Source organism: Phocoena phocoena, chromosome 11, assembly GCF_963924675.1.
Source record: "Phocoena phocoena chromosome 11, mPhoPho1.1, whole genome shotgun sequence".
Taxonomy (NCBI): domain Eukaryota; kingdom Metazoa; phylum Chordata; class Mammalia; order Artiodactyla; family Phocoenidae; genus Phocoena; species Phocoena phocoena.
The window spans coordinates 74,429,792-74,454,707 of record NC_089229.1 but is presented as its reverse complement, the minus strand read 5'-3'; the positions used below and the strand labels follow the sequence as shown (position 1 = coordinate 74,454,707).

The 24,916-nt window shown below is 36.6% G+C and overlaps 1 protein-coding gene across 1 annotated transcript in view; it reads right to left on the bottom strand.

Annotated features, from left to right (window-relative positions):
• The window catches only part of CPNE8 (copine 8), a 327,485-nt gene that overhangs the window by 16,914 nt on the left and 285,655 nt on the right, over window positions 1–24,916 (bottom strand). The gene's annotated exons all lie outside the window — the stretch shown is intronic.

The following is a 24,916-nucleotide window of genomic DNA, read 5'->3' as shown; positions in this document are numbered from 1 at the left end:
AAGTTCATTCGGGTTTTTCTATAAGATATTTTCTCCCTATCTGTGGGTTATCTTTTCATTTTGGTTATGGTTTCCATTGCTGTGCAAAAGCTTTTAAGTTTAATTAGGTCTCATTTGTTTTTTTTTGTTTTTCTTTTCATTACCCTAGGAGGTAGGTCAAAAAGATCTTGCTGCGATTTATTTCATAGTGTGTTCTACATATGTTTTCCTCTAAGAATTATAGTATCTGGTCTTACATTTAGGTCTTTAATCCATCTTGAGTTTCTTTTTCTGTATGGTGTTAGAGAATATTCTAATTTCATTGGTTTACATGTAGCTGTCCAGTTTTTCCAGCACCACTTACTGAAGAGACTGTCTTTCTCCATTGTATATTCTTGCCTCCTTTGTCACAGATTAGGTGACCATAGGTATGTGGGTTTATCTTTGGACTTTCTATCCTGTTCCATTGATCTATATTTCTGTTTTGTGGCAGAACCACACTGTTTTGATTAATGTAGCTTTGTAGTATAGTCTGAAGTCAGGGAGCCTGATTCTTCCAGCTCCGTTTTTCTTTCTCAAGATTGCTTTGGCAATTTGGGGTCTTTTGTGTCTCCATACAAATTGTAAATTTTTTTGTTCTAATTCTGTGAAAAATGCTATTGGTAATTTGGTAGGGATTGCAATGAATCTGTAGACTGCATTGGGTAGCATAGTTATGTTGACAATATTGATTCTTCCAATCCAAGAACATGGTATATCTCTCATCTGTTTGTGTGATCTTTGATTTCTTTCATCATTATCATAGTTTTCTGAGTACAGGTCTTTTTCCTCCTTAGGTTTATTCCCAGGTATTTTATTCTTTTTGATGGGATGATAAATGGGATTGTTTCCTTAATTTCTCTTTCTAATAATTCATTGTTAGTGTATAGGAATGCAAGAGATTTCTGTGTATTAATTTTGTATCCTGTAAGTTTACCACACTCATTGATAAGCTCTAGTAATGTTCTAGTAGCATCTTTAGGATTTTCTATGTATAGTATCATGTCATCTGAAAACAGTGATGGTTTTACTTCTTCTTTTCCAATTTGGATTTCTCGTATTTCTTTTTCTCTTCTGGTTGCCTTGGCTAGGGCCTCCTAAACTATGTTGAATAAAAGTGGCAAGATGGACATCCTTATCTTGTTCCTTATCTTAGAGGAAATGCTTTCAGTTTTTTACCATTGAGAATAATGTTTGCTGTGGGTTTGTCATATATGGACTTAATTATCTTGAGTTAGGTTCCCTCTATGCCCACTTTCTGGAGTGTTTTCATCATAAATGGGTGTTAAATTTTGTTGAAAGCTTTTTCTGCATCTACTGAGATGATCATATGAATTTTATTCTTCAGTTTGTTAATGTGGTGTATCACATTATTTGTGTTTATTGAAGAATCTTTGCATCTCTGGATAAATCCCACCTGATCATAGTGCATGACTCCTTTAATGTGTTGTTTGATTTGGCTTGCTAGTATTTTATTGAGGATTTATGTGTCTATGTTCATCAGTGATATTTGAGCCTGTAATATTCTTTTTTGTGATACCTTTGGTTTTGTATTAGGTTGATGGTGGCCGTGTATAATGAGCTTGTGAGTGTTCCTTCCTCTGCAATTTTTTAGAATTGTTTCAGAAGGATAGGTGTTAACTCTTTTCTAAATGTGTGACAGAATTCACCTGTGAAGCCATCTGGTCCTAGACTTTTGCTTATTGGAAGTTTTTAAAGCACAATTTCAATTTCCATATTTGTGATTGGTGTGTTTATATTTTCTATTTCTTCCTGATTCAGTCTTGGTAGGTTGTGCATTTCTAAGAAATCATCCATTTTATTGGCATAGAGTTGCTTGTAGTAGTTTCTTATGATCCTTTGTATTTCTGTGGTGTCCATTGCAACTTCTCCTTTTTCATTTTTAATTTTATTGATTTGAGTCCTCTCCCTTTTTCTTGATGTGTCTGGCTAAAGTTTTATCAATTTTGTTTATCTTCTCAAAGAACCAGCTTTTAGTTTCATTTATCTTTGTATTGTTTTCTCCATCTCTATTTATTTCTGTTCTTTATAATTTCTTTTCTTCTACTAACTTTAGGTTTTGTTTGTTCTTCTTTCTCTTGTTGCTTTATGTGTAAGTATAGGTTAATTTGAGATTTTTGTTTCCTGAGGTAAGATTGTATTGCTATAAACGTCCAAGAACTGCTTTTTCCAAGTCCCATACATTTTGTATCGTCATGTTTTCATTGTCAATTTTCCCTAGGTATTTTTTGATTTCCTCTTTGATTTCTTCAGTAATCCATTGGTTGTTTAGTAACATATTGTTTAGCCTCCATGTGTTTGTGTTTTTTTACCTTTTTTCCCTGTAGGTGATTTCTACTCTCATAGTGTTGTGGTCAGAAAAATGCTTTATGATTCTGAATTTTTTAATTTACCAAGGCTTGATTTGTGGCCCAAGATGTGATCTTTCTTGGAGAATGTTCCATGTGCACTTGAGAAGAAAGTATATTCTGCTGCTTTAGGATGGAATGTCATATAGATATCAATTAAGTCTATCTGGTCTAATGTGTTATTTAAGGCTTGGGTTTCCTTATTAATTTCCTGTCTGGATAATCTGTCCATTGGTGTAAGTGGGGTGTTAAAGTCCCCCACTATTATTGTGTTACTGTTGATTTCCTCTTTTATGGATGTTAGCATTTGCCCTATATATTGAGTTGTTCCTATGTTGGGTGCATATATATATTTACAATTGCTATATCTTCTTTTTGGATTGATCCCTTGATCATTATGTAGTGTCCTTCCTTGTCTCTTGTAACACTATTTTAAAGTTTATTTTGTCTGATATGAGTATTGCTACTCCAGCTTTGATTTCTATTTTCATGGAAAATCTTTTTCCATCCTCTCACTTTCAGTCTTTATGTGTCCCTAGGTCTGAAGTGGGTCTCTTGTAGACAGCATAATATGGGTCTTGTTTGTATATCTATTCATCCAATCTATGTCTTTTGGTTAGAGCGTTTAATCCATTTACATTTAAGGTATTTATCGATATGTATGTTCCTATTGCCATTTTTTTACTTGTTTCGGATTTGTTTTCATAGGTCTTTTTTCTTATCTTCCTCTTTTGTTCTCTTCTCTTGTGGTTTTATGACCATCTTTAGTGTTGTGTTTGGGATGCTTTCTCTTTTTTGTGTGTGTATCTCTCGTAGTTTTTTAGTTTACTGTTCCCATGAAGTTTGGATATAGCAATCTGTATAGGTACAAGGTTGTTTTAAGACGCTGGTGTCTTTCCCACCTAGATAAGTTCATTTAGCATTTGTTGTAAAGCTGGTTTAGTGGTTCTGAATTCTCTTAGCTTTTGCTTGTCTGTAAAGCTTTTGATTTCTCCATCAAATCAGCTCGGTGGTTTGTGGCCACCTGGAGGGGTGGGATAGGGAGGGCGGGAGGGAGGGAGACGCAAAAGGGAAGAGATATGGGAACATATGTATATGTATAACTGATTCACTTTGTTATAAAGCAGAAACTAACACACCATTGTAAAGCAATTATACTCCAATAAATATGTTTTAAAAATCTAAATGAGAGACTTTTTGGGTAGAGCATTCTTTGTTGTAGGTTTTTCCTTTTCATCACTTGAAGTATATTGTGCCACACCTTTCTGGTCTGCAGAATTTCTGCTGAAAAACCTTTTGATAACCTCATGGGGATTCCCTTGTATGTTATTTGTTGCTTTTCCCTTGTTATTTTTAATATTTTTCTTTGTTTTTAATTTTTGTTAGTTTGATTAATATGTGTCTCAGCATGTTCTTTGGGTTCATCCTCTCTGGGACTCTCTATGCTTCCTGGACTTGAGTAAGTGTTTCTCATGTTAGGAAATTTTTCAGCCATAATATCTTCAAATATATTCTCAGGCCCTTTCTCTTTCTTTTCTCCTTCTGGAACCCTTATAATGTGAATGTTGGCATGTTTAATATTGTCCCAGAGGTGTCTGACACTGTCCTCATTTCATTCTTTTTTTCTTAAAAAAAATTTTTTTTAGATTGAAGTATATTTGATTTACAATGTTGTGCCAATCTCTGCTGTACAGCAAAGTGACTCAGTTATACACATATATACATTCTTTTTTTATATTCTTTTCTATTATGGTTTATCACAGGATATTGAATATAGTTCCCTGTGCTATACATTAGGACCTTGTTGTTTATACGTTCTTTTTTCTTTATTCCGTTCTGTGGCAGTGACTTCCATCACTTTGTCTTCCAGCTCACTTATTCATTGTTCTCCTACATTTATTCTTATACTGATTCTTCCTAGTGTATTTCAGTTACTGTATTGTTCATCTCTGTTTGTCCTTTAAATCACACTCCTTCTTAAACATTTCTTGCATTATCTCGATCTGTGACTCCATTCTTTTTCTGAGATCTTGCATAATCTTTACTATCATTACTATTAATTCTTTTTCAGGTAGATTGCCTATCTCCTCTTCATTTAGTTGTTCTTGTGGGTTTCTATCTTTTTCCTTCATTTGTACCAATTTCTCTGTCATCTCATTTCATCTAACTTACTGCGTTTGTGGTCTCCTTTCCACAGGCTGCAGGATAATAGTGCCTCTTGCTTCTGGTGTCTGCCCCTTGGTGGGTGAGGTTGGTCCAGGGACTTTTGCAGGCTTCTTGGTGGGATGGACTGGTGTCTGCTCTCTGGTGGGTGGAGCTGGGGCCATGTCAAAGGGTGTGTTTTGAGATGGCTGTGAGCTCAGTACAACTTTAGGTAGCCTGTCTTCTGTTGGATGAGGCTGGCTTCCTATTTTGTTCGTTGTTTGGCCTGAGAATTTCCAGCACTGGAGCTTGCAGGTTGTTGGGAGAGGTTGTGTCTTGGTGCTGAAATTTTGGCCTCCTGGAGAGCTCACTCTGATCAATATTCCCTGGGGCTTCTGCTACCAGTGTCCTTGCCCTTATAGTGAGCTATAGTCAACACTTTGCACTCCAGGATACCCTCCAAGACCCCTAAGTAGGGGTGGCCCAGGTTCCTATGGAGGTACTTTGTGCTGGGTCCCAGTGCACGTGAGACCTTTGTACACCCTCAAGATTGGAGTCTCTGTTTCCCCCAGCCCTGTAGAGCTCTTGCACTCAAGCCCCACTGGCTTTCAAGTCTGAATGCTCTGGGGGTTCTTCCTCTCGATTCAAGACCCTCAGACTGTCTTGGGAGGGTTATTTTTATGTGGGAACATCCCTGTGTAGCCTGTGCAGGTTTAATATTTTTTGGTGCAAGCATGGTTTTTAGTATAGATGACTGCCACCTTTTCCCTCAGTGTATGCTGGCCATTATCCCCTTGATAGGAGATGTGACTGATGTGGTGGTGACCAGAGCCTGCACTGGATATTGAGCAGGGCCTCCCTTTTGCTCTGTGGTTGTCACTGCCGTGTTAGAGGTGGGCTTTGCTCCACATTTGTTGGAGTAGAGGCCCCAAGATCTGTTTCTTAGCTGTGTTTCTGATCTGCAGTGTGAGGTAGGCAGGACTGGATCACTCCCACTGGGAGGAAAGCCACTGAATATTCCTCTGGAGTTGTTCACCTGTGGGTGTGCTCTGTCATGTCACTTTTCATCCTTTGTGCAAGTTCTCAGATTACACTGTTGTTGGCACTGCTCTCGGCCTTTCCTTAACTGTGTGTATGCCTACAATTGGCCCTGGTGTCTTTCATATGTTTTCACCAGGCCATCAGTGTGGGTCCACTGAAGTCAGGTCCCAGGATTGCAGTAATCATGGGTCTGGACAACCTGTGGTCAGCTCAGACTCTAGCCTGGTACAACCCTGGCATGTATGTTCCCACAAAGTCTACAGCTGCTAAAGCTAGACCCGTCTTTGCTGTGGGAGCACTTGTTGTCCATTCAAATGTTCTGTAGGCACTGAGTTTACAAAGCCAGTTGCGGGGGTGTCAATTCACAATTTGCACAGCTGCCAGGAGAGATCTCAGCTTTTCTTCCTTAATTGCATGGCCCCTGGGGTTTAGCCGTGGTTTCATCACCACCTATCTGTGCGGGCCACTCACAGGCGTCTGCTCCTGAGGCTTTCCGGAGCACGAGTCCACCCGGTGTAGAGAGGGTGAAGAGGAGGCAGCAGATGGGGTTGTGGGAGCCCATATGGGAATGGGTCATGCAGGGGAGCCGGCAGCCATGGGAGTGAGAGAGCCAGCTGGTGGCCTCGGGTATGAGAGAGCTGGCCCTGGTGGGAACAGGGTATGCTGGGGTGGGTACGCTAGGGTATGGTGGCCAACAGTGCAAGAGAGTCAACCCTGGCAGGAGCCCTTCCTGTGCCTGGGGAGGCAGGGGCCGGTATGTGGGGAGAGAGGATGCAATGGTAGCCCCACCCCTTTTGTGTCATTCAACAATGGCACTTCACTTATATTGCAGTCTGGGTTTCCTCTACAAGCATTCCCAGTTGTGGATTTCCTCAATCCCATCCCCTCAGGCTGTCTCGTTGCGGCCAACAGCATTCTTCTCCCCAGGTCTGCTCTCCAAATCCCAAGTTCCAGTACCCAGCCCCCTTCTGCACTGGTGGATGCACGTCTCAGCCTGGGGCATGCAGGGCTGTGGCACAGACTATCTGTGTAGGTCTCATTGTGTCCTGTTTGTCACAGACTGGTTGCTGCACTTTCCTCCGGTAGTCCCTGAAGCTTCCCATCTGTTCCAACTGATCTCCCCTCCAGTGAGGGGGCTTCCCTGGATGCAGGAACCTCTCCTCTCCTTCAGCTCCCTGCCCAGGGCTGCAGGTCCCTTTCCACTTCCTCTCCTCTTCCTTTTCTCTTATTTCGTCCTACCCAGTTACACGGGGATCTTTCTTGTCCTTTTAGGTGTCTGAGGTCCTCTGCCAGTGTTCATGTGGTGCTCCGTGAGAACTGTTCCATTTTTAGATGTATTCTTGATGTATTTGTGAGGAGAGATGAACTCCATGTCCTCCTACTTCTCCACCATCTTGGCAGAGTCAGGTTGGGGCCACAGGTTCAGCTCCAGAAGCCCACTTTGATACAAGTAAGGCTTCAGCCTCTTCGATGGCCTCTCGGGCAAGGCACTGCTCCACTGTGCAAGTGGGGAGAGAAGTGAGTCTTCCACCTGGGGGCATTTACTTTTTATTTCTCTTTCAACACTTCTTGTTACCTCTTGAGAAAGTCTCAGTTGTTGTTACTATGTCTTTTTCCCTGCAGCTTTACTGAGGTATAATTGGTATACAAAAAACTGCACATAATTAATATAAGCAATTTGCTGTGTTTCAACATATGTATATACTCATTTTATCATCAAAACAATCAAGGTAATAAACATATCCATTAGCCCCATTTCCCTGTGTCCCTTTCTGTGTGTGTGTGAGTGTGTGTGATTCAATCGCCTTATTTGTTATTGTTCTGTGCAGACTTTCTATGTCTTCCTGATTCATTCTTGGTAGGTTGTAACTTTCTAGGAGTTTATTCATTTATTCTAAGTTGTCCAATTTGTTGGAGTCCAATTGTTTGTAATAGCCCCTTATATTTTTTATTTCTGTGACTTCAGTTGTAATATCTGCTCTTTCATTTCTGATTTTATTTATGAGTCATTTTTCTGCTTAGTCTAGCTAAACTTTTGTCAATTTTATTTATATTTAAAAAAACCCAACTCTTAGCTTTGCCAGTTTCTTTCTATTGTATTCCTAGTCTCTATTCCATTTATTTCTGCTCTAATTTTTATTTAATTTTAATTATTATTTCCTTCCTTCCATTAACTTGTGCTTAGCTTGTTGTTCTTTTCCTAGTTCCTTGAGGTATAAACCTAGGTCATTTGAGATTTTTATTCTTTTTAAAAATGTTGTCTTATCATTATAATTTTCCCTCTTAGTGCTGATCACACCCCAAAAAAATAGTACAGTAGTTTACAATATACCATAACTTTTGGTATATTGTGTTTTCATTTTTCTCATGATATTTTCTAATTTCCTTTTTGATTTCTTTGACCTAATGATCACTCAACAGTGTGTTCATTTCCATTTGTTTGTGAGTTTTGATTTATTTTTGTTATTGATTTTTTTTCCATTGTGTTCAGAAAAGATACTCAGAATGATGTCAATCTTCTTACATTTAATGAGACTTGTTTTGTGACTCAGCATGTGATCTATCCTAGAGAATGTTCCATGTATGCTTGAAAAGAATATATATTCTGTTGCTATTGAATGGAATGTTCTGTATATGTCAATTAGGTTCCATTTGGTCTAGAGCATTACTCAAATTTGCTGTTTCCTTATTTATTTTCGGCCTGGGTGATCTATTCATTATTGAAAGTGGGTAGTGAAGCCTTCTAATACTATTGTATTGATGTCTATTTCTCCCTTCAGATATGTCAATTAAAAAAATATGCTTAGGGAGCTTCCCTGGTGGTGCAGTGGTTGAGAGTCTGCCTGCCGATGCAGGGGACATGGGTTCGTGCCCCGGTCTGGGAAGATCTCACATGCCGCAGAGTGACTGGGCCTGTGAGCCATGGCCGCTGGGCCTGCGTGTCCAGAGCCTGTGCTCCACAACGGGAGAGGCCACAATGGTGAGAGGCCCGCGTACCACAAAAAAAAAAATGCTTAGGTTCTTTGATGCTTGGTCTATACATATTTATAATTATTATGTCATCCTGTTGCATTGACCCTTTAAAATTTTTGTTCTTTTTAATAAAAATTGTATTTAAGGTGTACAACATGATGATTTGATACACATATACACAGTGAAATAATTACTACAGTCAAGCATGATAGCATATCATGATGTCACATAGTTACCATATTTTTTGGGGTGTGATCAGTGCACTTGAAATTTACCCTTTTAGCAAATTTCCAGCATTCAGTGAAGTATTTATTATAGTCATCATACAATATATGAGATCTCTACACATATTCATCCTATGTAATGCAACTTTGTACCCTGTGACCAATACTATCTCCCCATTCCCTTTACCTCTCTACCTCTGTTAACCACTGTTCTAAAACTCTGCTTCTATGTATTCAGCATTAAAAATTCTACATATAAGTGAGATGATGTAGTTTTTCTCTTTCTGTGTCTGGCTTATTTCACCTAGCATAACATCCTTCAGGTTCATCAATGTTGCAAATGACAAGCTAAAAAAAAAAATATATATATATATATATATATATAATTATATAAAATGATATATCTCACATAAATTGACCCTTTTATTATGTAATGACCTTTGTCTGTTGTGACTTTTTTTTTTGCAGTACACAGGCCTCTCACTGTTGTGGCCTCTCCCGTTGCGGAGCACAGGCTCCAGACGTGCAGGCTCAGCAGCCATGGCTCATGGGCCTAGCCACTCCGTAGCATGTGGGATCTTCCCGGACTGGGGCACAAACCCGTGTCCCCTGAATTGGCAGGCGGACTCTCAACCACTGCGCCACCAGGGAAGCCCTGTTATGACATTTTTGACTTAAAGTTTATTTTGTCTAGGTATAGCTGCCCTTGCCTTCTCTCTTTTGGTTACCATTTTCATGGAGTATCTTTCTATCCATTCCTTCATTTTCAACCTATGTACGTCCTTAATTCGAAGTTGAGTCTCTCATAGACAGCATAAAATTGGGTCTTTTTAAAAAAAAAATCTATTCATCTACTTTATGTCTTTTGATTGATGAATTTAATCCACTTCTATTTTGGCTTTCTTTTGATTCACCATAAAATATACCTAAGAGAAGGGGAGATATACTCAACCATCAAGCGAGTTAAAGATAGAGCTTGAAGCAGATACAGTAAACTTGGATTTTCTTTGTTTGTTGTTTTATCTTAAAAATTCATAGAAATTTTGCATTTTACTTTATAATAAATTTGTGCTTCTATTAATGCTTTATGTCTTAATTTTGAGGAAAATTAATGTAGAAATTAGTGTAGAAAAAATCATAAGTGTATTGTTTTGGGGTGTGTGAGGGGAGGGGATTCAGAGCACTGCCTAAACGAGATCCAAAGACGGCCGTGAGCTGTGGCTATCAACACTGACACCAGAGACTGGCATGAAATGCGAAGGCTGCTGCTGCAGCCACCAAGAAGCCTGTGCTCAAGCTATCCACTATCCACACCTCCCCTCCTGGTAGCCTCTGCAGCCCATCACTGCCAGGGCCCCGTGATCCAGGGACAACTTCCCTGGGATAACACACAGCACGCCTCAGGCTGTTGCAACGTTAAGATGGCCCCTGCAGCTGCAGGGTTGCCCCGCTTTCTGTAACCCTCCCTCCCCCTGGACTAAGCCAGAGCCCCCTAATCAGCTGCTACTTTAACCCTGTCCTGTCTGAGCAAAGAACAGGCACACTCAGGGAACCTACATGCAGAGGCAGGGTTAAGTCCAAAGCTGAACCCCAGGAGCTGTGCGAACAAAGCAGCGAAAGGGAAATTTCTCCCAGCAGCCTTAGGAGCAGGGAATAAAAACTCCAAAATCAACTTGATGTAACCTGCATCTCTGGAATACCTGAAGAGACAACAAATCATCCCAAAATTTAAGCAGTGGACTTTGGGAGGAGCTGTAGACTTGGGGTTTACATTCTGCATCTAATTTGTTTCTGGTTTTATGTTTATCTTAGTTTAGTATTTAGAATTTATTATCATTGGTAGATTTCTTTATTGATTTGGTTGCTCTCTTCCTTTTTCTTTATATATATATATATATATATATATATATATATATATACATATATATGTATATATATATATATTTTTTTTCTTTTTCCTTATCGTCTTTTTGTGATTGTGTATGTGTATGCCTCTTTGTGTGATATTGTCTGTATAGTTTTGTTTTTACCATTTGTACTAGGGTTTTGTCTGTCCTTTTTTTTTTCTTTTATTACTTTATAAATTTTTTGTAATAATTAAAAACTTTTTTTTGTTTTAACAATATTTTACTTTTTATTTTATTTTTTTCTATTCTATACTATTTTCTTTTCTTTATTTCTTTCTTTGTCCCTTTTCATCTGAGCCATGTGACTGGGTCTTGGTGCTCCGGCTGGGAGTCAGGCCTGTGCCTCTGAGGTGGGAAAGCCAAGTTCAGGACACTGATCCATCAGAGAACTACTGGCTCCACATAATATCAAACGTTGAAAGCTCTCCCAGAGATCTCCAGCTCAATGCTAAGACCCAGCTCCACTCAACGACCAGCAAGCTACAGTGCTAAACACCCTATGCCAAACAACTAGCAAGACAGTAAAACAACCTCACCCATTAGCAGAGAGGCCACCCATTACCAGAGAGGTTGCCTAAAATCATAATAAGGTCACAGACACCCCAAAACACACCACCAGACGTAGACATGCCCACCAGAAAGACAAGATCCAGCTTCATCCACTAGAACACAGGCACTAGGCCCCCCCACCAGAAAGCCCACACAACCCCCTGAAGCAACCTTAGGCACTGGGGGAAGACACCAAAAACAACGGGAACTACAAACTTGCAGCCAGTAAGTTAATCAAAATGAGAAGACAGAGAAACACACAGCAGTTGTAGGAGCAAGGTAAAATCCCACCAGACCAAACAAGTAAACAGGAAATAGGCAGTCTACCTGAAAAAGAATTCAGAGAAATGATAGTAAAGATGATCTAAAATCTTGGAAATAGAACAGAAAAAATACAAGAAACATTTAACAAGGATCTAGAAGAACTAAAGAGCAAACAATGATGAACAACACAATAAATGAAATTAAAAATTCTCTAGAAGGAAACAAAAGCAGAATAACTGAGGCAGAAGAACGGATAAATGACCTGGAAGATAAAATAGTGGAAATAACTTCTACAGAGCAGATAATGAAAAAGAATGAAAAGAACTGAGGACAGGCTTAGAGACTTCTGGGAAAACATTAAACGCACCAAGATTCAAATTATAGGGGTCTCAGAAACAGAAGAGAAAAAGAAAGGGACTAAGAAAATATTTGAAGAGATTATAGTTGAAAACTTCCTTAATATGGGAAAGGAAATAGTCAATCAAGTCCAGGAAGCACAGAGAGCCACATACAGGATAAATCCAAGGAGAAACAAACCAAGACACATATTAATCAAACCATCAAAAATTAAATACAAAGAAAAAATATTAAGAGCAGCAAGGAGAAAGCAACAAATAACATACAAGGGAATCCCCATAAGCTTAACAGCTGATCTTTCAGCAGGAACTCTGCAAGCCAGAAGGGAGTGACAGGACATATTTAAAGTGATGAAAGGGAAAAAGCTATAATAAAGATTACTCTACCCAGCAAGGATCTCATTCAGATTTGATGGAGAAATATAAACTTTTACAGACAAGCAAAAGTTAAAAGAATTCAGCACTACCAAACCAGCTTTACAGCAAATGCTAAAGTAACTTCTCTAGGCAGGAAACACAAGAGAAGGAAAAGACCTACAATAACAAACGAAAACAATTAAGAAAATTGTAATAGGAACACACATATCAATAAGAACCTTAATGTAAATGGATTCAATACTCCAAGTAAAAGACATAGATTGGCTGAATGGATAAAAAAAACAAGACCTATATATATGCTCTCTACAACAGACCCATTTCAGACCTAGGGACATAGAAAGACTGAAAGTGAGGGGATGGAAAACGATATTCCATGCAAATGGAAATCAAAAGAAAGCTGGAGTAGCAATTCTCATATCAGACAAAATAGACTTTAAAACAAAGACTATTACAAGACACAAAGAAGTACACCACATATTGATCAAGGGATCAATCCAAGACGAAGATATCACAATAGTAAATATTTATGCACCCAACATAGGAGCACCTCAATACATAAGGCACATGCTAACAGCCATAAAAGGGGAAATCAACAGTAACACAATCAGAGTAGGGGATTTTAACACCCCACTTTCACAAATTGTCAGATCATCCAAAATGAAAATAAATAAGGAAACACAAGCTTTAAATGATACATTAAACAACATGGACTTAAATGATATTTATAGGACACTTCATCCCAAAACAACAGAATACACTTTCTTCTCAAGGGCTCATGGAACATTCTCCTAGATAGATCATATCTTGGGTCACAAATCAAGACTTGGTAAATTTAAGACAATTGTATATGTATCAAGTATCTTTTCCAACTAGAATGCTATGAGACTAGATATCAACTACAGGAAAAAATCTGTAACAAATACAGACACATGGAGGCTAAACAATACACTACTAAATAACCAAGAGATCACTGAAGAAATCAAAAGGAAATCAAAAAATACCTAGCAAGAAATGACAATGAAAACACAACGACCCAAAACCTATTGGATGCAGCAAAAGCATTTCTAAGAAAGAAGTTTATAGCAATACAATCCTACCTCAACAAACAAGAAATATCTCAAATAAACAATCTAACCTTACACCTAAAGCAATTAGTGAAAGAAGAACAACCCCTCTCTAAAGTTATCTGAAGGAAAGAAATAATAAAGATCAGATCAGAAATAAATGAAAAAGCACTGAAAGAAACAATAGCAAAGATCAATAAAACTAAAATCTGGTTCTTTGAGAAGATAAACAAAATTGATAAACCATTAGCCAGACTCATCAAGAAAAATGGGAGAAGTGTCAAATCAATAGAATTAGAAACGACAAAGGAGAAGTAACAACTGACACTGCAGAAATACAAAGGATCATGAGAGATTACTACAAGCAACTATATGCCCAAAAAATGGACAACATGGAAGAAATGGACAAATTGTTAGAAAAGCACAACATTCCAAGACTGAAGCAGGAAGAAATAGAAAATATAAACAGACCGATTACAAGCACTAAAATTGAGACTGTGATTAAAAATCTCCCAGCAAACAAAAGCTCATGACCAGATGGCTTCAAAAGAGAATTCTATCAAACGTTTAGAGAAGAGCTAACACCTATCCTTCTCAAACTCTTCCAAATATAGCAGAGGGAGGAACATTCCCAGACTCATTCCATGAGGCCATCATCACCCTGATATCAAAACCAGAAAAAGATGTCACAAAGAAAGAAAACCTCAGGCCAATATCACTGATGAACATAGATGCAAAAATCCTCAAGAAAATACTAACAAACAATCCAACAGCACATTAAAAGGTTCAGATACCATGATCAAGTGGGGCCTATCCCAGGAATGCAAGGATTCTTCCACACACAAAAATCAATCAATGTGATAAACCATATGAACAAATTGAAGGAGAAAAAACATACAATCATCTCAATAGATGCAGAAAGAGCTTTTGACAAAATTCTACCCTGCTTTATGATAAAAACCTTCCAGAAAGTAGGCACAGAGGGAACTTACCTCATCATAATAAAGGCCATATATGATAAATGTACAGCCAACATTATTCTCAATGGTGAAAAACTGAAACCATTTCCTGTAAGATTACGAACAAGACAAGGTTGCCCACTCTCACCACTATTATTCAACATAGTTTTGGGAGTTTTGGCCAGAGCAACCGGAGAAGCAAAAGAAATCCAAATTGGAAAAGAAGAAGTAGAGCTGTCACTGTTTGCAGATGACATGATACTATACACAGAGAATCCTAAAGATGCTACCAGAAAACTACTAGAACTAATCAATGAATTTGGTAAAGTAGCAGGATACAAAATTAATGCACAGTAATCTCTCACATTCCTGTACACTGATGATGAAAAATCTGAAAGAGAAATTAAGGAAACAGTCCCATTTACCATTGCAAGAAAAAGTATTAAATGCTTAGGAATAAACCTACCTAAGGAGACAAAAGACCTGTATGTTGAAAACTATAAGATACTGATGAAAGAAATTAAAGATGATATAAACAGATGGAGAGATATACCATGTTCTTGTATTGGAAGAATCAACACTGTGAAAAGGACTCTATTACCCAAAACAATCTACAGATTCAATGCAATCCCTGTCAAACTACCACTGGCATTTTTCACAGAACTAGAACAAGAAATTTCACAATTTGTATGGAAACACAATAGAACCTGAATAGCCAAAGAAATCTTGAGAAAGAAAACCAGAGCTGGAGGAATCAGACTCCTGGACTTCAGACTATACTACAAAGCTACAGTAATCAAGACGGTATGGTACTGGCACAAAAACAGAAATATAGATCAATGGAACAGGAAAAAAGTCCAGAGATAATCCCATGTACATATGGTCATCTTATTTTTGATAAATGAGGCAAGAATATACAGTAGATAAAAGACAGCCTCATCAATAAATGGTGCTGGGAAAACTGGACAGCTACATGTAAAAGAATGAAATTAGAACACTCCCTGACACCCTACATAAAAATAAACTCAAAATGGATTAAAGATCTAAATGTAAGGCCAGACACTATAAAACTCTTAGAGGAAAACAGGCAGAACACTCTATGACATAAATCACAGCAAGACTCGTTTTGACTCACCTCCTAGTGAAGTGGAAATAAAAACAAAAATAAACAAATGGGAACTAATGAAACTTCAAAGCTTTTGCACAGCAATGGAAACCATAAACAAGACCAAAAGACAACTCTCAGAATGGGAGAAAATTTTGCAAATGAAGCAACTGTCAAAGGATTAATCTCCAAAATATACAAGCAGCTAATGCAGCTCAATATCAAAAAACAAACAACCCAATCCAAAAATGGCAGAAGACCTGAATAGACATTTCTCCAAAGAAGATATACAGACTACCAACAAACACATGAAAGAATGCTCAACATCATTAATCATTAGAGAAATGCAAATCAAAACTGCAATGAGGTATCACCTTACAGCATTCAGAATGGCCATCGATAAAAAATCTACAAACAATAAATTCTGGACAGGGTGTGGACAAAAGGGAACCCTCTTGCACTGTTGGTGGGAATGTAAATTGATACAGTCACTATGGAGAACAGTATGGAGACTTCTTGAAAAACTAAAAATAGAACTACCATATGACCCAGCAAACCTACTACTGGGCACATACCCTGAGGAAACCATAATTCAAAAAGATTTATGTACCACAATGTTCATTGTAGCACTATTTACAATAGCCAGGACATGGAAGCAACCTTAATGTCCACGGACAGATGAATGGATAAAGAAGATGTGGCACATATATACAATGGAATATTACTCAGCCATAAAAAGAAACAAAATTGAATTATTTGTAGTGAGGTGGATGGCCCTAGAGTCTGTCATACAGAGTGAAGAAAGAGAAAAACAAATACTGTATGCTAACACATATGTATGGAATCTAAAAAATAATATAATAAAAAAGGTTCTGAAGAGCCTAGGGGCAGGACAGGAATAAAGATGCAGATGTAGAGAATGGACTTGAGGATAGGGGGAGGCAGAAGGTTAAGCTGGGATGAAGTGAGAGAGTGGCATGTACATATATACACTACCAAATGTAAAATAGCTAGTTAGTGGGAAGCAGCCACATAGCACAAGGAGATCAGCTCAGTGCTTTGTGAACACCTAGAGGGGTGGGATAGGGAGGGTGGGAGGGAGATGCAAGAGGGAGAAGATATGGGTATATATGTATATGTATAGCTGATTCACTTTTTTATACAGCAGAAACTAACACACCATTGTAAAGCAATTATACTCCAATAAAGATGTTTAAAAAACCCGTAAAATTATTATTTCTATGGTATATGCTCTACACATTGGCATATTTTTGCACTTTGCAAGGAAATCTAAATTTCAAAGAAAATCTTTTGTGCTACCATTTCTTCTAATTTATCTTTTTAAAGTGTTATATATTTATGATAAAATAATTAAAGTGCTTCAGAAATATATGAAGTAGAAAGAGTCTGAACACATCCTAACTCTTCTTCAAGGAGGTAACACGTATATATAGACTTACAGAATCAGATTATACTTTAAATTTACTAAAGAAGCTTGATTCTTCTGTCTTTCTTCAAATATAGGCAATCTATAATCTATATTTTAATATTACTATGACAAATCTTACGGAGACGTTAACTTTGTCAGAGTTTTGGAATTCAAACACATTTCTTTGGAGTCTTTGTCAAGTAAATTTCTTTGATTGTTTTTATAAAAGTTCATAAATCGTTTGTTCATATTTCTGGAATATACTTTCAGCTCATTATTAGTATATAGGATCAGAGAGGGCAACAAGAAAACGTAAGAAACTGACTCAGAAATGTTTTATTTGAGTAGTTTAATTTTGATATACACAATGAATTAAATCTTCTCAATAAGGGATACATTTAAATATTTCAAAGTAACACAGCAATTTTTATGTTACTATGTTATTACCCAAACTACTTTTGACAGTGTACTGAAGTGACCAACAGTATCCACAATGAAAGGTCATTTTCCTACACTTTCTTTTGTGACTCTTTACCTCTCTAGTAGAGATAAAAAGTATACAAGGTATCATAACACAGTGAATTGGAATCAGATTATTTTGTTTGGAATTTTAGCTCCACCACAAATGGCCACTGTATGCATCCCTTATATCATCAGTAAAACATAAACAATAACACTATTGTCACCTCGTAAAGGAAATAATCCATATTATAGCCCTGAGCATATTCCCTAAAATAGATTATGGGTTCAATAATGATTGTTTTGAGTTTATTATTATTGATCATACAGATGGAAGAGAAAAAACATAATATATTCTTCAGATTAATTTGAAAGTTAGTCACAAAGATTCCAAAACAACAAATATTATTACCTGAAAAATGAAAATTAATTTAATTTTATTATTTATTTATTTTTACATCTTTATTGGAGTATAATTGCTTTAAAATGGTGTGTTAGTTTCTGCTTTATAACAAAGTGAAGCAGTTATATATATACATATGTTCCCATATCTCTTCCCTCTTGCATCTCCCTCCCTCCGAACCTCCCTATCCCACCCCTCCAGGGGGTCACAAAGCACCGAGCTGATCTCCCTGTGCTATGCTGCTGCTTCCCAGTAGCTATCTACCTTACGTTTGGTAGTGTATATATGTCTATGCCTCTCTCTCTCGCTTTGTCACAGCTTACCCTTTCCCATCCCCATATCCTCAAGTCCATTCTCTAGTAGGTCTGTGTCTTTATTCCTGACTTACCCCTAGGTTCTTCATGACATTACTTTTTCTTAAATTCCATACATATGTGTTAGCATACGGTATTTGTCTTTCTCTTTCTGACTTACTTCACTCTGTATGACAGACTCTAGGTCTATCCACATCATTACAAATAGCTCAATTTCATTTCTTTTTATGGCTGAGTAATATTCCATTGTATATATGTGCCACATCTCCTTTATCCATTCACCTGATGATGGACACTTAGGTTGTTTCCATCTCTGGGCTATTGTAAATAGAGCTACAATGAATATTTTGGTACATGACTCTTTTTGAATTATGGTTTTCTCAGAGTATATGCCCAGTAGTGGGATTGCTGGGTCATATGGTACTTCTACTTGTAGTTTTTTAAGGAAGCTCAATACTGTTCTCCATAGTAGCTGTACCAATTCACATTTCGACCAACAGTGCAAGAGGGTTCCCTTTTCTCCACACCCTCTCCAGCTTTTATTGTTTGTACATTTTTTGATGATGGCCATTCTGACTGGTGTGAGGTGATACCTAATGGTAGTTTTGATTTGCATTTCTCTAATGATCACTGATGTTGAGCATTCTTTCATGTGTTTGTTGGCAATCTGTATATCTTCTTTGGTGAGATGTGTATTTAGATCTTATGCCCATTTTTGCATTGGGTTGTTTTTTTATTTGATATTGAGCTGCATGAGCTGCTTGTAAATTTTGGAGATTAATCCTTTGACAGTTGCTTCATTTGCAAATACTTTCTCCCATTCTGAGGGTTGTCTTTTGGTCTTGTTTATGGTTTCCTTTGCTGTGCAAAAGCTTTGAAGTTTCATTAGGTCTCATTTGTTTATTTTTGTTTTTATTTCCACTTCTCTAGGAGGTGGGTCAAAAACGATCTTGCTGTGATATATGTCATAGAGTGTTCTGCCTATGTTTTCCTCTAAGAGTTTGATAGTTGCTGGCCTTACATTTAGGTCTTTAATCCATTTTGAGCTTTTTTTGTGTGTATGGTGTTAGGGAGTGATCTAATCTCATACTTTTCCATGTACCTGTCCAGTTTTTCCAGCACCACTTATTGAAGAGGCTGTCCTTTTTCCACTGTATATTCCTGCCTCCTTTATCACAGATAAGGTGTCCATATGTGCGTGGGTTTATCTCTGGGCTTTCTATCCTGTTCCATTGATCTATCTTTCTGTTTTTATGCCAGTACCATACTGTCTTGATTACTGTAGCTTTGTAGCATAGTCTGAAGTCAGGAAGCCTGATTCCTCCAGCTCCGTTTTTCGTTCTCTAGATTGCTTTGGCTATTTGGGTTCTTTTGTGTTTCCATACAAATTGTGAAATATTTTGTTGTATTTCTGTGAAAAATGCCAGTGGTAGTTTGATAGGGATTGCATTGAATCTGTAGATTGCTTTGGGTAGTAGAGTCATTTTCACAATGTTGATTCTTCCAATCCAAGAACATGGTATATCTCTCCATCTATTTGTATCATCTTTAATTTCTTTCATCAGTGTCTTATAATTTTCTGCATACAGGTCTTTTGTCTCCTGAGGTAGGTTTACTCCTAGATATTTTATTATTTTTGTTGCAGTGGTAAATGGGAGTGTTTTCTTGATTTCACTTTCAGACTTTTCATCATTAGTGTATAGGAAGGCAGGAGATTTCTGTGCATTAATTTTGTATCCTGCTACTTTACCAAATTCATTGATTAGCTCTAGTAGTTTTCTGGTAGCATCTTTAGGATTCTCTATGTATAGTATCATGTCATCTGCAAACAATGACAGCTTTACTTCTTCTTTCCGATTTGGATTCCTTTTATTTTCTTTTCTTATCTGATTGCTGTGGATAAAACTTCCAAAACTATGTTGAATAAGAGTGGTGAGAGTGGGCAACCTGATCTTTGTGGAAATGCTTTCAGTTTTTCACCATTGAGGACGATGATGGCTGTGTATTTGTCCTATATTGCCTTTATTATGTTGAGGAAAGTTCCCTCTATGCCTACTTTCTGCAGGATTTTTATCATAAATGGGGGTTGAATTTTGTTGAAAGCTTTCTCTACATCTATTGAGATGATCATATGGTTTTTCTCCTTCAGTTTGTTAATATGGTTCATCACATTGATTGATTTGCATATATTGGAGAATCCTTGCATTCCTGGAATAAACCTCACTTGATCATCATGCATGATCCTTTTAATGTGCTGTTGGATTCCGTTTGCTAGTATTTTGTTGAGGATTTTTGCATCTTTGTTCATCAGTGATATTGGCCTGTAGTTTTCTTTCTTTGTGACATCCTTCTCTGGTTTTGGTATCAAGGTGATGGTGGCCTAATAGAATGAATTTGGGAGTGTTCCTCCCTCTGCTATATTTAGGAAGAATTTCAGAAGGATAGGTGTTAGCTCTTCTCTAAATGTTTGATAGAATTCACCTGTGAAGCCCTCTGGTCCTGGGCTTTTGTTTGTTGGAAGATTTTTAATCACAGTTTCAATTTCAGTGCTTGTGATTGGTCTGTTCATATTTTGTATTTCTTCCTGATTCAGTCTTGGCAGGTGGTGCATTTCTAAGAATTTGTCCATTTCTTCCAGGTTGTCCATTTTATTGGTATAGAGTTGCTTGTAGTAATCTCTCATGATCTTTTGTATTTCCGCAGTGTCAGTTGTTACTTCTCCTTTTTCATTTCTAGTTCTATTGATTTGAGTCTTCTCCCTTTTTTTCTTGATGAGTCTGGCTAATGGTTTATCTATTTTGTTTATCTTCTCAAAGAACCAGCTTTTAGTTTCACTGATCTTTGCTATCGTTTACTTCATTTTTTTTCATTTATTTCTGATCTGATTTTTATGATTTCTTTCCCTCTGTTAACTGTGGGTTTTTTTTTTCTTCTTTCTCTAACTGCTTTAGCTGCAAGGTTAGGTTGTTTATTCGAAATGCTTCCTGTTTCTTAAGGTGGGCTTGTATTGCTATAAACTTCCCTCTTAGAACTGCTTTTGCTGCATCCCATAGGTTTTGGGTCATCGTGTCTCCATTGTCATTTGTTTCTAGGTATTTTTTGATTACCTCTTTGATTTCATCAGTGACCACTTCGTTTTTAAGTAGTGTATTGTTTAGCCTCCATGTGTTTGTATTTTTTACAGATCTTTTCCTATAATTGATATCTAGTCTCATAGTGTTGTGGTCGGAAAAGATACTTGATACAATTTCAATTTTCTTAAATTTACCAAGGTTTGATTTGTGACCCAAGATATGATCTATCCTGGAGAATGTTCCATGAGCACTTGAGAAAAATGTGTATTGTGTTGTTTTTGATGGAATGTTCTATAAATATCAATTAAGTCCATCTTGTTTAATGTATCATTTAAAGCTTGTGTTTCCTTTTTTATTTTCATTTTGGATGATCTGACCATTTGTGAAATTGGGGTCTTAAATTCCCCTATTATGATTGTGTTCCTGTCGATTTTCCCTTTTATGCCTGTTAGTATTTGCCTTATGTATTGAGGTGCTCCTATGTTGGGTGCATAAATATTTACAATTGTTATATCTTCTTCTTGGATTTATCCCTTGATCATTATGTAGTGTCCTTCTTTGTCTCTTCTAATAGTCTTTAATTTAAAGTCTATTTTGTCTGATATGAGAATTGCTACTCCAGCTTTCTTTTGGTTTCCATTTGCATGGAATATCTTTTTCCATCCCCTTACTTTCAGTCTGTATGTGTCTCTAGGTCTGAAGTGGGTCTCTTGTAGAAAGCATATATATGGGTCTTGTTTTTGTATCCATTCAGGCAATCTGTGTCTTTTGGTGGGATTATAGTTAAAAACTTCCCTAATATGGGAAAGGAAATAATTAATCAAGTCCAGGAAGCACAGAGAGTCCCATACAGGATAAATTCAAGGAGAAATATGCCAAGACACATGTTAATCAAACTGTCAAAAATTAAATACAAAGAAAACATATTAAAAGCAGCAAGGGAAAAACAACAAATAACACACAAGGGAATCCCCATAAGGTTAACAGGTGATCTTTCAGCAGAAACTCTGCAAGCCAGAAGGGACTGGCAGGACATATTTAAGGTGATGAAGGAGAATAACCTGCAACCAGGATTACTCTCCCCAGCAAGGATCTCATTCAGATTTGATGGAGAAAATAAAACCTTTACAGAGAAGCAAAAGCTGAGAGAGTTCAGCACCACCAAACCAGCTTTACAACAAATGCTAAAGGAAAATTAATTTTATCTGGTTTTCTGGATCCTGGAAATTTCTTAACATCAGAAGAAAAGAATAGAAAAAATAACAATGGTCTAGCTAATAGTTGGAATTGATAGGTCCCTCTTAAGTACTGAAATGTGACAGTCTTAAAACAAGTGACCGGTTAGGCATAGTGAACAAATGAATAATAGCTGGGAAACAATGAATGTTATTGAAGTCTAGTGAAAAAAATAATGAAACTTTCTTTTTTTCAATGTGGAAAAGATCTATATGTAACAATGGAGTGGAATCAAATTAGTAAGTGCTGTGATAGAGGTATACATTGAATGACATTACAGAGTAGGAGTAGTGATTCTCTGTGATTGAAGTGCAGTACACTTTGGAGAATGTGGAGGGAAATGAGATTGGATGGCTGAGTGGTAGTTGGATATTGGAAGTTCTTGAATACCAAACTAGAATGTTGGAACTTAAATTTGTGACAAGACATAAACGGCTGTTGAGTAGGAGTTTTATATCATTTGAAATACTGTTCTCTGGACAGCATTATAAAATTAGAACTGGGAAGGCAGGAAATTAGAGTTAGGGGTTGGAAAGCCTCAGAACAGCACAGAAAGACTTCAACTTTTGTAAACTTGATGCCTTGGGTCTTGACTATTTCATAATATTGCCATCTCAATATTATTTCTAAAGTCTTCTCACATATATATTAGTTCTAAAAGTGAGCAAGTGTTTAAAATGATTATTCTTAAAAAGAACAAGAATAAACTTTCTTCAAGATGCTTATAGAAAACTATTACAAATAACTAAGCTTTTACCAATATAGAAAACCACTTTTTAAGAGGAAAAATTAAGCAAATAAATAAAAATGGGTATTTACTTTTGACTTTACAAAAATTATTTTTAATGACAAATATCATAACATATATAGAATTCACTTACTAGACACTTGTTTAGTACATGGTGAAATACTGTTGAAATGTATTTAAGAGTTACAAAAGACACCAGGAGCTTTATTTAAATAAAGGCCATATACATTGGAATAAAGGCTCTTCTCTTGATTTAGAAACAAATAGTTGTCTTGAACTGTTTGTTCTAAATATATTTGTTCTTGAAAAATGTAGCTTGTCTTTTAGTTGACAAATTTTTTAGATGATAATTTTGGGTGAGACAGAAATTGTCTTTCTTAATAATAGATTAAAAATAAAATTAAACATAACTCTCAGAGATTAGAAAAAAAGGAGAAAGGTATTTCTTAGATAGATTCATAGGAAGACACAGATACATGGAATTTCAAATTGTATTGGAAGGAAAAGATGATTCTTCAAAAGTCATAGATTTTTGCATTTCTTATTTTCTTTTATTAAAAATAACAATTTAAAATCACAGATTTTAAAGTAGTCTGAAAGAGTTAACTGGCAACTACCCCTATATTTGAGAATTTTTAAAATGCTGGATAAAATATAAAAAACTGCAATATAACAGTGTGGAGCCTGTAGTTTTAGTTGGTATATAGAAATGCACCTAGGAATTTTATATCTAAAAGTTTAACTTTTATAATAGAGATATACCAGTACAAAATCTACAAAATTAATGAGAGCCATCAAAAAACTAGGAAAAGAAAGTATAGATAACACTACTTATATAGGCTAACACAATGAGCTAGGATTTGATTTTCAAATTACAGAAGATGACCCATTAGTGAATTCTGAAATCAATTTTGTGGGTCAAGACCTGCATTTAAAAAAAAGTAATACAGAAGAATAGGATACCATAGTAATAAAGAGAAAATATGAGATAAGGATAAGTATTATTCATAATCTTTTATTTAGTTCTATGTGTCCAGAGATGAGATATAAAATTCATAACTTAGTACAGATTGTGGATGAAAATGCTTGAAAAACCTGAGCTAAAGGGTCACACTCAGAAAATGGTCATCAGTGTATCTGTCAACCTGAGGTGGAGTTCCACAGGAGAGTCCACTGGGGTCAGCCCTGAGTCCAGGGGTATTTTAGCATTTTGTCTACGTCTCAGGTAATGAAAAGTAGAACACATTTTGCTAACAATGTCTAGTAGGGAGATGGTAAAGTACCAGAACCTTCGAATAGAGAACTGAGGTTTCATACTGCCCTTGAACATTGATAAACTGATCCAAGTGCAGTACTTTTTCAAGTTTGGGCTACATATTGGGAAAGATATGAGAGCTATACTTTTCTGATTATCTAAAAATAAGGCAGGGTTTCATAGGATTTGCAACTGAGTCAAGACAAACTTTTTAGTGATTTTAAAAGTGGTGTCTAATTTACTTATGCATTAGTTAAAAAAAATGATAAGCAAGAGTATATAGAGCTTTACATTAAACATTTTTTTCTAGAACATGAATTTGGAATCATCAGCAATTATATTCTGATCTCAATACCATGTATTATATACAGGTAGAACTCTGGGAATTTATAAAATTAGCTAATATATTAATTTCAGAGAGGTTAAAATAGTGTGCCTTATATATCACTGAAAGGCTTCGGTTGTCTTCATAGAATTCAGTCCCTTATTACTTCTGAGCTACTATAGAATATACATTAGATATGAATGATTTACATAATTGAGATTATGATTGATATTGCTCTCATGGATGCCTCTTCAATGAAAAAAATTTTTTTCCTTAGTTGAACAAATATAGGTCCTAACATAAGCCAGTGTATGTTTCTTCATT